The following is a 15,292-nucleotide window of genomic DNA, read 5'->3' on the forward strand; positions in this document are numbered from 1 at the left end:
GGCGGAGGTGGACGCGGTGGATGCCGCGGGGGACTCCTTGCTGGTCAGAGGGAGCCCGCGTGGGGAGCTCTCGGTGCGGCGGATCTCGTCGGGGTGCGGCGGCGGTGACCCTGCAGCTCAGGAGGGTCGTGCTGCAGGGGTGCTGGGGGAGAGAAGTGGGGCGTGCAATCGGATCGGGGAGTCCCTCGTTGGGGCGCGCGGGATCTGGATCGCAGTTAACGGGGGTCGGGCCGTCGGGCCTGGGAGTAGGCAAGGACGTGTGTGGACTCTGGTTCAGCGGAGGAAGTCCCGTCGGTCGGCATGGCTGCGGGGCTGGTCATCGGAGAGGCTGGCAAGGGAGGCACGGTGGTCGCCCTGGCCGCCGGTTTCGCCAGGCTCGCGGGCTGGGAAGCCGCTGGTGCCGGTGCCCCGAGCGGAGAGGGCGGCGGGGGTGGGGGCATGTGCTTCGCCGTCTTTTGTGGCGTCGGATTTTCCGCCGCTCGTCGGCGCTGCGGTGGCGGATCGGGGGCGGCGGGAGGACGAGGCTGAGGCTGGTTGGTCGGGCAGCGTCGGGGCGGTGGGGCAGGCCGTGGACCTGGGCCGCGACCCGTCTTTTGGGTTTAGCTTTGCTGAGCTGGCGGCGCGCCCACCAGTCCCCGAGCCTCTCGTCGTGGGCCGGGCCCGTGTTTCCCCCCTGCTGTCTGCCCGGGGGGAGCGCTCGTCACCTTATAAGTGCTGGTGGTGGATCCAGAAGGGGGAATCGACACTAGTGTTAGGCTTTCCAGCTGCTCCTCGTGACATTCAACGGTGAGGGCGGCGGGTGCGGGTCATTTCGCTGGCTACGGCTTCGGCGTTGCTGCTCAGGGTGCGGAGGATGGAGAAGGAGCGTCGGCTGCTCGCGCATGGCCGGAACAAGAGGCCGCGGGTGTCGTCGCCCGTCGCGGCGGAGGAGGAGGCTCGGGAGCAGGATCTTCGGGCCTAGATCTCGACTTGCAGGGAGTCGCGGTCGAGGGACCGGCCCGGAGGCAGCGGCGTATGTGGTTCTGCATCTTCAAGGCGGTCGTCCTCCCGCGTGCGTGACTCTCCCCCGCTTACCCCTCCACCTCCTGGCCTTCCGCCGAGCCAGGGTCAGGTGCGGCCGGCCGGGCGCGGTGCGGGCGGTGGGGCTTTGTCTGGTGGGGGTGTTGAAAATATGCCCTAGAGGCAATAATAAAATGGTTATTATTATATTCCCTTGTTCATGATAATCGTGTATTGTTCATGCTATAATTGTATTAACCGGAAACTATACTACATGTGTGAATATATAGATCACAATATGTCCCTAGTGAGCCTCTAGTTGACTAGCTCGTTGATCAATAGATGGTTGTGGTTTCCTAACCATGGACATTGGATGTCGTTGATAACGGGATCACATCATTAGGAGAATGATGTGATGGACAAGACCCAATCCTAAGCATAGCACAAGATCGTGTAGTTCGTTTGCTAGAGCTTTTCTAATGTCAAGTATCGTTTCCTTAGGTCATGAGATTGTGCAACTCCCGGATACCGTAGGACTGCTTTGGGTGTATCAAACGTTACAACATAGTTGGGTGACTATAAAGGTGCACTACTGGTATCTTCGAAAGTGTTTGTTGGGTTGGCACGAATCGAGACTGGGATTTGTCGCTCCGTATGACGGAGAGGTATCTCTGGGCCCACTAGGTAATGCATCATCATAGCAAGCTCAATGTGACTAAGGAGTTAGCCACAGGATCATGCGTTACGGAACGAGTAAAGAGACTTGCCGGTAATGAGATTGAACAAGGTATGGGGATACCGACGATCGAATCTCGGGCAAGTAATATACCGATGGACAAAGGGAATTATATACGGGATTAATTGAATCCCCAACATCGTGGTCCATCCGACGAGATCATCGTGGAACATGTGGGAGCCAACATGGGTATCCAGATGCCGCTATTGGTTATTGGCCGGAGAGATGTTTCAGTCATGTCTGCATGGTTCCTGAACCCATAGGGTCTACACACTGAAGGTTCGGTGACGCTAGAGTTGTTATGGGAAATTGTATGTGGTTACCGAAGGTTGTTCGGAGTCCCAGACATCACGAGGAGTTCCGGAATGGTCCAGAGGTGAAGATTTATATATGGGAAGTCTAGTTTCAGTCGCCAGAATAGTTCAATTCAGGGGTTATCGGTATTGTACCGGGACCATCGAAAGGTGTCCGGGGGTCCACCAGGTGGGGCCATGATACGTCTTCAACGTATCTATAATTTTTGATTGCTCCATGCTATATTATCTACTGTTTTGGACTATATTGGGCTTTATTTTCCACTTTTATATTATTTTTTGGACTAACCTATTAACCAGAGGCCCAGCCCAGAATTGCTGTTTTTTTTGCCTATTTCAGTGTTTCAGATAAACGAAATATCAAACGGAGTCCAAACGGAATAAAATCTTCGGGAACGTGATTTTCTCACCGAACGTGATCTAGGAGACTTGGACCCTACTGCAAGGAAGCAAAGAGGTTCTCTCGAGGGTAGGGGGCGCCCCCCTCTGGCGCGCCCCCTGCCTCGTGGGACCCTCGGTGCTCCACCGACATACTCCTTCCTCCTATATATATACACGTACCCCCAAACGATCAAAACAGGAGCCAAAAACCTAATTCCACCGCTGCAACTTTCTGTATCCACGAGATCCCATCTTGGGGCCTGTTCGGAGCTCCGCCGAAAGAGGGCCGTCATCACGGAGGGCTTCTACATCATCATAGCCTCTCCGATGAAGTGTGAGTAGTTTACCTCAGACCTTCGGGTCCATAGTTAGTAGCTAGATGGCTTCTTCTCTCTCTTTGAATCTCAATACAAAGTTCTCCCCCTCTCTTGTGGAGATCTATTCGATGTAATCTTCTTTTTGCGGTGTGTTTGTTGAGACCGATGAATTGTGGGTTTATGATCAAGTCTATCTATGAATAATATTTGAATCTTCTCTGAATTCTTTTATGTATGATTGGTTATCTTTGCAAGTCTCTTCGAATTATCCGTTTGGTTTGGCCAACTAGATTGGAAGTTCTTGCCATGGGAGAAGTGCTTAGCTTTGGGTTCGATCTTGCGGTGTCCTTACCCAGTGACAGAAGGGGCAGCAAGGCACGTATTGTATCGTTGCCATCGAGGATAAGAAGATGGGGTTTATTTCATATTGCATGAATTTATCTCTCTACATCATGTCATCTTGCTTAAGGCGTTACTCTGTTTTTAACTTAATACTCTAGATGCATGCTGGATAGCGGTCGATGAGTGGAGTAATAGTAGTAGATGCAGAATCGTTTCGATCTACTTGTCACGGACGTGATGCCTATATACATGATCATGCCTAGATATTCCCATAATTATGCACAATTCTATCAATTGCTCAACAGTAATTTGTTCACCCACTATAGAATACTTATGCTCTTGAGAGAAGCCACTAGTGAAACCTATGACCCCCGGGTCTATTCTCATCATATCAATATCCGTCACTTTTATATTGTTTTGCTATTTACTTTGCCTTTACTTTTTACTTTGCATCTTTATATCAAAAATACCAAAAATATTCTATCTATCAGATCTCACTCTCGTAAGTGACTATGATGGGCTTGACAACCCCTAATTGCGTTGGTTGCGAGTAGCTATCGTTTTGTGCAGGTACGAGGGACTTGAGCGTGGCCTCCTACTGGATTGATACCTTGGTTCTCAAAAACTGAGGGAAATACTTACGCTACTCTGCTGCATCATCTCTTCCTCTTCGAGGAAACCCAATGCAAGCTCAAGACGTAGCAAGAAGGATTTCTGGCGCCGTTGCCGGGGAGTCTACGCAAAAAGTCAATATACCAAGTACCCATCACAATTCCTATCTCTCACATTACATTATTTGCCATTTGCCTCTCGTTTTCCTCTCCCCCCAATTCACCCTTGCCATTTTATTCGCCCTCTCTCTCCCTTTCCGATTGCCTTTCCGTTACCATGGCCGAATCAAAAATAACAAAGGGTCCTTTCCAGGGTCTTAGTACCTTGGATGACCCCTCTATCCTCTCTAAGCTCAAGAATAATGATGCTATCGAAAGACCCACCGGGGTTACTAATGAGAATTTAAATGATCTTGATGAAGATGACTCTGGAATTTTTCGTTATTTAGTTGATGAGTCTTTAAAAGATGCTTGGGATAGATTATTGAGGATTAGGGCTTGCTACATACCACAATATCAAATTGCGGTTTATTTAAGAGGTTTCTATATTGGACTACCTACTTCTTTCAAACAAGTTCTAGATTCTATTTTTGAAGAAGGTTTTCTTGAAAGGGATGCTATAGATACCTATGAAAATATGAAAGCTATATTTGGGCACCCCATGAATGATAAAGTTGAATCTACCACCCTCTTATGCTTCTATCAAAATGAAATTATTAAAGAGATGAAATCTAGTATAGATGCAAATTTCCGTAACGTGCTTAATCTTACTTCATCCATTAATGGTCATGTGCTTTCCCAAAATAGGAGAATAAATGCCATAGAAAGGAAATTTGCTCTTTTCTTTCCTACTACCAAAGATGGCAATACCTAGATCTATTCTTGCTCGGTATGCCTAGCTAGGGGCGTTAAACGATAGCGCTTGTTGGGAGGCAACCCAATTTTATTTTTATTCCTTGATTTTTTATAAATAAATAAATTATTTATCCTCTGTTTAGGTTGTGTTTTTTTGTGTTTAATTAGTGTTTGTGCCAAGTAGAACCGTTGGGAAGACTTGGGGAAAGTTTTGTTGAACTTGCTGTAAAAAACAGAAACTTTAGCGCTCACGAGAACTGCTATCATTTTTATTTGAAGAGTGATATTTAGTTAATTCTTTTTTCAGATGATTAATAGATAAATTCCTCACGTCCAGAGATTTATCTTAGAATTTTTGGGGTTCCAGATCTTGCGCTAGCTACAGATTACTACAGAGTGTTCTGTTTTTGACAGATTCTGTTTTTCGTGTGTTGTTTGCTTATTTTGATGAATCTATGGCTAGTAAAATAGTTTATAATCCATAGGGAAGTTGGAATACAGTAGGTTTAACACCAATATAAATAAAGAATGAGTTCATTACAGTAGCTTGAAGTGGTCTTTTGTTTTCTTTCGCTAACGGAGCTCACGAGTTTTCTATTTTGAGTTTTGTGTTGTGAAGTTTTCAAGTTTTGGGTGAATTCTTTTGATGGATCATGGAACAAGGAGTGGTAAGAGCCTAAGCTTGGGGATACTCATGGCACCCCCAAGATAATCCATGGACACCAAAAAGTCAAAGCTTGGGGATGCCCCCAGAAGGCATCCCCTCTTTCGTCCACTTTCATCGGTAATTTACTTGGAGCTATATTTTTATTCACCAACATGATATGTGTTTTGCTTGGAGCGTCTTGTATTATTTGTGTCTTTGTTTGCTAGTATACCACAATCATCCTTGCTGTACACACCTTTTGAGAGAGCCATACATGAATTAAAATTTGATAGAATACTCTATGTGCTTCACTTATATCTTTTGAGCTAGATAATTTTGCTCTACGTGCTTCACTTATATCTTTTGAGCTAGATAATTTTGCTCTATCTGCTTCACTTATATCTTTTGAGCTAGATAGTTTTGCTCTATGTGCTTCACTTATATCTTTTGAGCGTTACAATTTTGCTCTATGTGCTTCACTTAGACCTTTTAGAGCACGGTGGTGGATATGTTTTAAAGAAACTATTCATCTCTCATTCTTCACTTAAATTAATTTGAGAGTCTCTTAATAGCATGGTAATTTCCCTACTAATAATATGCTTGGTATTCAAAATTTGTGAAACTTTCTTTTGAGTGTGTTGAATACTAAGAAAAGATTGAAGCATGATAATTGTTTTGAGATATGGAGGTCACAATATTAAAGTCATGCTAGTTGAGTAGTTGTGAATTTAAAGAATACTTGTGTTAAAGTTTGTGATTCCCGTAGCATGCACGTATGGTGAACCGTTATGTGATGAAGTCGGAGCATGATTTATTTATTGATTGTCTTCCTTATGAGTGGCGGTCGGGGACGAGTGATGGTCTTTTCCTACCAATCTATCCCCCTAGGAGCATGCGCGTAATACTTTGCTTTGGTAACTTCTAAATTTTTGCAATAAGTATATGAGTTCTTTATGACTAATGTTGAGTCCATGGATTATATGCACCCTCACCCTTCCACCCTTACTAGCCTCTCTAATACCGCGCAACTTTCACCGGTATCATACACCTACCATATACCTTCCTCAAAACAGCCACCATACCTACCTCTTATGGCATTTCCATAGCCACTCCGAGATATATTGCCATGCAACTTTCCACCATTCCGTTCAGGACACATTCATCATTGTCATATTGCATATCCCGGTACACCGCCAGATGCATTCACATAGAGTCATATTTTGTTCTAAGTATCGAGTTGCAATTGTTGAGTTATAAGAAAAATAAAAGTGTGATGATCATCATTATTAGAGCATTGCCCCAGTGAGGAAAGAATGATGGAGACTATGATTTCCCCATAAGTCGGGATGAGACTTCAGACGAAAAAAAAGAGGCCAAAGAAGCCCAAATAAAAAAAAAGAAAGGCCATAAAAAAAGAAAAGAGAAAGGACATATAAAAATAAAAAAATGAGAGAAAAAGAGAGATGGGACAATGTTACTATCCTTTTACCACACTTGTGCTTCAAAGTAGCACCATGATCTTCATATTAGAGAGTCTCTCATGTTATCACTTTCATATACTAGTGGGAATCTTTCATTATAAGAACTTGGCTTGTATATTCCAATGATGGGCTTCCTCAAATTGCCCTAGGTCTTCATGAGCAAGCAAGTTGGATGCACACCCACTAGTTTCTTTTTGAGCTTTCATATACTTATAGCTCTACACTACTAGGGAAAACCCTATACACAGAACATTAGCAGTAGCGCGGGATAAAAACGCACGCTGGTGGTAATTAGCAGCAACGCGGTTTTTAAAACCGCGCTGCAGATACAGTTATAGCAGTAGCGCGCCCGAGTACAAAAGCACTACTACTAAAATTCCCATGGCTTAGCCGATAGGCTACACATAGTAGTAGCGATCTACGTGGAACCGCGCTACCGCTACTTGTTTTGTAGCAGCGCGTTCACGGACAAAGGCGCTACTGCTAATGAAAATAAAATTAAATGGAAAGCAAATAAAAAAGAGAAGGAATAGCATTAGCGCTTGTTAGGAAACGCACTATAGCTACCGTAGCAGCAACGCACTTCCTGGAACGCGCTACTGCTACTTTTAACTTAATTAACTTCGTTCTTCCCCACGGCCACTTCCCCCAAATCCCTACTCCTCTGTTGTCGCCGCCCTACATCGTCGTCGGCCGCCGCGCGTGACCCGTCGCTCTCCGCACACCTTCGACGCCACCCCCGCCCCCAACCGCGACCTCGACGCCGCCCCCGACCCCTACCTCGACAGCCCCCCCTACATCGCCGCCCTCCGCCATGCGCCCGCCGCCCCGACCCCATCCCCAACCTCGACGCCACGTGCCCCTCTCCCTAACTCCGCCGGCGCCAGAGGTGAGCACGCCTTCCTCCTCCTCCTCCCCTACCTCTGCCTAGCTAGGGTTCTTAGGGTTAAATTTCAGAGTTCATCTAATTAGTTAGGGTTCACCAAATTAGATACTAATTATGATAGTAGTTGTTAACTAGAATTAGTTTTAGAGTTTATCGAATTAGTTAGGATTAAATTTTAGAGTTCATCAAATTAGTTAGGGTTAAATTTTAGTAAGTGTTTAATAGAATTAGTAAGAAAACTAATATAACTAGTTGAACTAGTTTATTTTTAGTAAAAACTAGTTTATTTTTATTCATAGTAAGTGCTTAATTGAACTAGTTGAGTTAATACAACTATTTTATTTTTGGTACGAAAATTAATAGAACTAGTTTATTTTTTAGTTAAAGCAACTATTTTATTTTTAGTAAGTAAATTAATAAACTAGTTGAACTAGTTCAATTAATAGAACTAATGTATTTTAGTAAGATAATTAATATAACTAGTTGAACTACTTTACTTTTAGAAAGAACTAGTTTTTTTTCTATTTATAGTAAGTTTATATTTAGTAAGAACTAGTTGAATTAATAAAACTAGTTGAACATGTCATATTTGCTCAAATAGGATATGTTGTTACCCAAGTGGCCGTTCATGTTCAGTTTACACCTCTGAGTGGCCTATGTTTTGCCGGAGTGTTGATTAATTTCCGTTTCGGCAAATTTCAGGCGCTCGATATGTCCTTTTTTAGCAAAGGTCATGCCGGATTTTTCCGTGAATTCTGGCATGACTTGTGCTAGAATATGTAGGAAATATCGAGTGGCCTGGATTTTCTCGAAAAATAATGATCTAATTTAGGTTTTTTAGTACATATATTTAATTGTACAAGTTTAATCTTTGAATTATGAACGTAGGAAATGTCGTACTCGGACGAGATAGTCTCCCGGGGGAGTGCAGCTGGTGCCACGATGATCGAGGTATGTGCGACATGTTCGTTGAGCTGGACGAAGATCGGCGCTTCAGCATTAAGCTCGAGGAGACCTTCGATGTTGAAACGGTACGCAACAACGACAAATGTTTTTTTCATAATTAAGCATGACTTCAACTATTTCAATGTCTAATTTTCATCTTTTACAATTCGACTAGCTTATCCCATGCCATGCAAGACGCTATGTCTTGGAAAGGATGGGTTTTGAAGACCATGAAAATTTTCAAACCAAGAAAATACACCTAAGGACCCATCATGATATCGATTTTAAAGTAAATCTGTACAATTCTCAGAGCATAACCCATTTTGGTTGCCAAAATTGGGAAGCACTTCGCAAAATGTATGGTTTTTATGAGGGTATGATTTTCACCATGGATCTTGGTGATCCTGACATCAAGCAAAACAATATGGACATTTGGGTCCTTGTTGATACGCTTCCGATTCTACCGCAATGTGAGTTTCTCAAACATAGTTATTAACTAATTTATATTGTTTATTTCAAAATAGTTGACAGCTAATTTCCATTGACAACTTATTTTGAATCTTCAAAGAATGTGCAGAAGATGGTAGACAAAACCCATTACACTGATGGCTCCGAATTAACTTATAAGGAGAAAAATCATCTGATCACATCTTGTACTTTCTTTGAGAATTACAATACCTATTATCGAACTCCTCCAAATTATTGTGAATACATGCCACGAGTGCACGTGTTGAACCACGATAACTTCTATGGAGATACCCTGGTAAGATTTTTTACTATTACAACATCCGTTCATCTTTTGCATACTTCTAAAACTAGTACATCATTGCTAACTATGAAGTTATTACTATGTTTTTCAACAGAAAATCCCGATGGATTGTGTGCCTCATTTGATATATTACAATGGTCGCCTTGAAGTTCTGAACCGACAACCAGGTCATCCTATGGATCTCACCTGTGCATATCGGATTTCTGAAACCGGTGAACACATGCTAATCAAAGAGTGGAAAAAATGTTTGGACATTCGTAAGGAGGTTCTTAGAAGCAACATTAAGCGAAAGGCAAGAATTGGAGACAGGATAATATGCATTCTCCATAATGGAGAGCCAGGGGCTATCTTGTTTTTTGCTATTTTACCTTAGAGAATATAGTAGGTCCTATGAGGTACAATAGGTTTATTATGTGGTACAATGTGTTAGAGTTGATGATGAGGAGTAGTTGTGATTATGACTAGTGACCAACTTGCTATGTGATGTCTCATCGATCAAAACGATGATCATGAGGAGGTGTTATATGAAAATGATGTATTATGGTGATAAGTTGTTAATGATATGATGATGATATTTATTATATTATTGCGTGAAAGAACCGCGGATATCCACTTGAAACTAGTCGATGGTTCTTTCACCCAATGATGTAATAACTCATTATGATGTAAAAACAATCTCTAAATTGCTGTTGTATGAAAACTTGTATAGAGGTGTATGAATACAACATGAAATAAAAAAGAAATAAAATACGGAATAATAGTAGTATCGCGGGTTGGGAGAAGCACTACTAGTAATTACCAGTAGCGCTCCTCCGGGAAGTCGCTACTACTAAGTCGATTTAGCAGTAGCGTGGGCGGAGGCACGCTACTGCTATACGTTAGCTGTAGCGCCTTATCAGTAGCGCATCGCCCCGCGCTACTGATAGGCGTAAAATCCGCGCTGCTGCTAGGCTTTTCCCTAGTAGTGCTAGTGCATCCGTCGCATGGCAATCCCTACTCACTCACATTGATATCTATTAATGGGCATCTCCATAGCCCATTGATATGCCTAGTTGATGTGAGACTATCTTCTCCCTTTTTGTCTTCTCCACAACCACCATTCTATTCCACCTATAGTGCTATATCCATGGCTCACGCTCATGTATTGCGTGAAGATTGAAAAAGTTTTGAAAAAGTTAGAGTATGAAACAATTGCTTGGCTTGTCATCGGGGTTGTGGATGATTTAAATACCTTGTGTGGGGAAGATGGAGCATAGCCAGACTATATGATTTTATAGGGATAACTTTCTTTGACCATGTTATTTTGAGAAGACATAATTGCTTTGTTAGTATGCTTGAAGTATTATTGTTTTCTATGTCAATATAAACTTTTGTCTTGAATCTTTCTAATCTGAATATTCATACCACAATTAAGAAGATTTACATTGAAATTATGCCAAGTAGCACTTCGCATCAAAAATTCTTTTTTTATCATTTACATACTCGAGGACGAGCAGGAATTAGGCTTGGGGATGCCTGATATGTCTCCAACGTATCTATAATTTTTGATTGCTCCATGCTATATTATCTACTGTTTTGGACTATATTGGGCTTTATTTTCCACTTTTATATTATTTTTGGGACTAACCTATTAACCGGAGGCCCAGCCCAGAAATGCTGTTTTTTTGCCTATTTCAGTGTTTCGGATAAACGGAATATCAGACGGAGTCCAAACAGAATAAAATCTTCGGGAACGTGATTTTCTCACCGAACGTGATCCAGGAGACTTGGACCCTACTGCAAGGAAGCAAAGAGGTGCTCATGAGGGTAGGGGCGCGCCCCTGCCTCGTGGGACCCTCGGTGCTCCACCGACGTACTCCTTCCTCCTATATATACACACGTACCCCCAAACGTGTTGGGTAACGTAGCAGAAATTCAAAATTTTCCTACGTGTCACCAAGATCTATCTATGGAGAGACCAGCAACGAGGGGAAGGAGAGTGCATCTACATACCCTTGTAGAACGCTAAGCGGAAGCGTTCAAGTGAACGGGGTTGATGGAGTCGTACTCGCCGTGATCCAAATCACCGATGATCCTAGTGCCGAACGGACGGCACCTCCGCGTTCAACACACGTACAGCCCGGTGACGTCTCCCATGCCTTGATCCAGCAAGGAGAGAGGGAGAGGTTGAGGAAGACTCCATCCAGCAGCAGCACAACGGCGTGGTGGTGGTGGAGGAGCGTGGCAATCCTACAGGGCTTCACCAAGCACCACGGGAGAGGAGAAGGACTTGGGAGAAGGGAAGGGCTGCACCAAAGGCAAAAGGTGAGAAGTCCTCCATCTCCCCACTATATATAGGGGGGCCAAGGGGGGCGCCGGCCATAGGAGATCCAATCTCCTAGCGGGGGGCGGCCTAGGGAGGAATCCCTCCTCCCCAAGGCACCTAGGAGGCGCCTTCCCCTTCTGGGACTCTTCCTTTAGGGTTTCCCCCACACTAGGCGCATGGGCCCTAGGGGAAAGTGGCGCCCCAGCCCACTTTGGGCTGGATCCCTTCCCACTTCAGCCCATGGGTCCCTCCGGGATAGGTGGCCCCACCCGGTGGGCCCCCGGGACCCTTCCGGTGGTCCCGGTACAATACTGATGACCCCGAAACTTGTCCCGATGGCCGAAATAGGACTTCCTATATATAAATCTTTACCTCCGGACCATTCCGGAACTCCGCGTCCGGGATCTCATCCGGGACTCCGAACAACATTCGGTAACCACATACAAACTTCCTTTATAACCCAAGCGTCATCGAACCTTAAGTGTGTAGACCCTACGGGTTCGGGAACCATGTAGACATGACCGAGACGTTCTCCGGTCAATAACCAACAGCGGGATCTGGATACCCATGTTGGCTCCCACATGTTCCATGATGATCTCATCGTATGAACCACGATGTCAAGGATTCGATCAATCCCGTATTCAATTCCCTTTGCCTATCGGTACGATACTTGCCCGAGATTCGATCGTCGGTATCACGATACCTTGTTCAATCTCGTTACCGGCAAGTCTCTTTACTTGCTCCGTAACACATCATCTCGTGATCAACTCCTTGATCACATTGTGCACATTATGATGATGTCCTACCGAGTGAGCCCAGAGATACCTCTCCGTCACACGGAGTGACAAATCCCAGTCTCGATTCGTGCCAACCCAACGGACACTTTCGGAGATACCCGTAGTGTACCTTTATAGCCACCCAGTTACGTTGTGACGTTTGGCACACCCAAAGCACTCCTACGGTATCCGGGAGTTGCACAATCTCATGGTCTAAGGAAATGATACTTGACATTAGAAAAGCTTTAGCATACGAACTACACGATCTAGTGCTATGCTTTAGGATTGGGTCTTGTCCATCACATCATTCTCCTAATGATGTGATCCCGTTATCAACGACATCCAATGTCCATGGTTAGGAAACTGTAACCATCTATTGATCAACGAGCTAGTCAACTAGAGGCTTATTAGGGACATGGTGTTGTCTGTGTATCCACACATGTATCTGAGTTTCCTATCAATACAATTCTAGCATGGATAATAAACAATTATCATGAACAAGGAAATATAATAATAATCAATTTATTATTGCCTCTAGGGCATATTTCCAACAGTCTCCCACTTGCACTAGAGTCAATAATCTAGTTCACATCGATATGTGATTAACACTCAAGGTCACATCCCCATGTGACTAACACCCAAAGAGTTTACTAGAGTCAGTCATCTAGTTCACATTTACCATGTGATTAACACTCGATGAGTTCTGGGTTGGATCATGTTATGCTTGTGAGAGAGGTTATAGTCAACGGGTCTGAACCTTTCAGATTCGTGTGTGCTTTAGAAATCTCTATGTCATCTCCTAGATGCAGCTACCACGCTCTATTTGGAGCTATTCCAAATAACTGTTCTACTATACGAATCCAGTTTACTACTCAGAATAATCTGGATTAGTGTCAAAGTTTGCATCGGCGTAACCCTTTACGATGAACTCTTTTACCACCTCCACAATCGAGAAAATTCCTTAGTCCACTAGTTACTAAGGATAACTTTGACCGCTGTCCTGTGATCCATTCTTGGATCACTCTTGTACCCCTTGACTGACTCATGGCAAGGCACACTTCAGGTGCGGTACATAGCATAGCGTACTGTAGAGCCTATGTCTTAAGCATAGGGGACGACCTTCGTCCTTTCTCTCTATTCTGGCATGGTCGAGCTTTAAGTCTTAACTTCATACCTTACAACTCAGGCAAGAACTCCTTCTTTGACTGATCCATCTTGAACACCTTCAAGATCATGTCAAGGTATGTGCTCATTTGAAAGTACCATTAAGCGTTTTGATCTATCCTTATAGTTCTTAATGCTCAATACTCAAGTAGCCTAATCCAGGTTTTCCATTGAAAAACACTTTTCAAATAACCCTATATGCTTTCCAGAAATTCTACGTCATTTCTGATCAACAATATGTCAACAACATATATTCATCAGAAATTCTATAGTGCTCCCACTCACTTCTTTGGAAATACAAGTTTCTCATAAACTTTGTATAAACCCAAAATCTTTGATCATCATCAAAGCATACATTCCAACTCCGAGATGCTTACTCTAGTCCTTAGAAGGATCGCTGGAGCTTTGCATACTTATTAGCATATTTCAGGATTGACAAAACCTTCCGGTTGTATCACATACAACCTTTCCTCAAAAAATCATCGAAGAAACAATGTTTTGACATCCTATCTGCAAGATTTCATAAATGATGCAGTAATTGCTAATATAATTCCAACAGACTCTTAGCATCGCTACGAGTGAGAAAGTCTCATCGTAGTCAACTCCTTGAACTTGTCGGAAAACATCTTAATGACAAGTCGAGCTTTCTTAATGGTGATACTTACCATCATTATCTGTCTTCCTTTTAAAATCCATATGTACCTAACAGCCTTACGACCATCAAGTAGTTCTTCCAAAGTCTACACTTTGTTTTCATATATGGATCCTCTCTTGGATTTTATGGCCTCGAGCCATTCATCGGAATCTGGGCACACCATCGCTTCTCCATAGCTCGTAGGTTCATTGTTGTCTAGCAACATGACTTCCAAGACAGGATTACGTACCATTCTGAAGTAGCACGCATCCTTGTCATCCCACGAGGTTTGGTAGTGACTTGATCTGAAGTTTCATGATCACTATCATAAGCTTCCACTTCAATTGGTGTAGGTGCCACAGGAACAACTCCCTGTGCCCTGCCACACACTAGTTGAAGAGACGGTTCAATAACCTCATCAAGTCTCCACCATCCTCGCACTCAATTCTTTCGAGAGAAACTTTTCCTCGAGAAAGGACCCGATTCTAGAAACAATCCCTTATTGCTTTCGGATCTGAGACAGGAGGTATACCCAACTGTTTTGGGTGTCCTATGAAGATGCATTTATCCGCTTTGGGTTCGAGCTTATCAGCCTGAAACTTTTTCACATAAGCGTCGCAGCCCCAAACTTTTAAGAAATGACAGCTTAGGTTTCTCTAAACCATGGTTCATACGGTGTCATCTCATCGGAATTACGTGGTGCCCTATTTAAAGTGAATGTGGTTGTCTCTAATGCCTAACCCATAAACTACCGTGGTAATTCGATAAAAGACATCATGGTATGCATTATATCCAATATGGTGCAGTTATGATGTTCGGACACACCATCACACTATGGTGTTCCAGGCTGTATCAGTTGTGAAACAATTTCCACAATGTCTTAATTCCGTGCCAAACTCGTAATTCACATATTCATCTCTATGATCATATCATAGATCTTTTATCCTCTTGTCACGACGATCTTTCAACTTCACCCTGAAATTACTTGAACCTTTCAATAATTCAGACTCGTGATTCATCAAGTAAATATACTCAACATCTACTCAAATCATCTATGAAGTAAGAACATAACGATATCCACTACACGCCTCAGCACTCATTGGACTGCACACATCAAAATGTATTACTTCC

The sequence above is a fragment of the Triticum dicoccoides genome, chromosome 3A (assembly GCF_002162155.2).
Source record: "Triticum dicoccoides isolate Atlit2015 ecotype Zavitan chromosome 3A, WEW_v2.0, whole genome shotgun sequence".
In the NCBI taxonomy this organism is placed as follows: domain Eukaryota; kingdom Viridiplantae; phylum Streptophyta; class Magnoliopsida; order Poales; family Poaceae; genus Triticum; species Triticum dicoccoides.